A 573-nucleotide genomic window follows, 5' to 3' on the forward strand; every position below is an offset into this window, starting at 1 on the left:
ATGTGTATTTGTGATATGACTGTGATGAAAGATATCAAAACGAGCTGCTAAGAACTACTAATGCTGCATAGTTTAAAGAATCAATATGGACTTTAACTAAGGTTAAACTGTACACTATGCAGGTTGTTTTTTTTTATGGTTGACTTCTGAGAGGAGACAACAGCAACTGGCGGTGGTTTCAGCGGGAGAGCGGCAGTCCGGTCGGGATGAGCAGCAGGACAGCTGTAACTGGATTCCAGATAAGATCTGACTAAACAATAAACAAAAAGGGCCCCTACATAACTGAACTGAGACTAAACTAACTGAAAAGGAGACATTAAAACTTTTGACTGGACTGAATTGAACTTGAAATGACTGGAACTGAATGAACAAGTAATTATCTTTTGTGATAAAGGTTCCAGTGGTTTTGTTTAAGTTGTTTATTCCAAGTACCCGGGTACAGTAATTTACATTGGCCAATTGAGTCATTTTGTTTTCATTTCTTAATTGTGATATTTTACAGAGCTCTGGGGTAAACTGAGGTACATTTAATTTTACTTGAACCTGGTATACTGTATTTTATTTTACTGTTAG

The 573-nt window shown here is 36.6% G+C and overlaps 1 protein-coding gene across 1 annotated transcript in view; it reads right to left on the reverse strand.

The window, feature by feature from the left end:
* The window catches only part of LOC118326999 (kallikrein-8-like), a 9,718-nt gene that overhangs the window by 4,518 nt on the left and 4,627 nt on the right, over window positions 1-573 (reverse strand). The gene's annotated exons all lie outside the window — the stretch shown is intronic.

Source organism: Morone saxatilis, unplaced genomic scaffold (assembly GCF_004916995.1).
Source record: "Morone saxatilis isolate NCDOM2014 unplaced genomic scaffold, NCSU_SB_2.0 Contig17, whole genome shotgun sequence".
Taxonomy (NCBI): Eukaryota; Metazoa; Chordata; class Actinopteri; family Moronidae; genus Morone; species Morone saxatilis.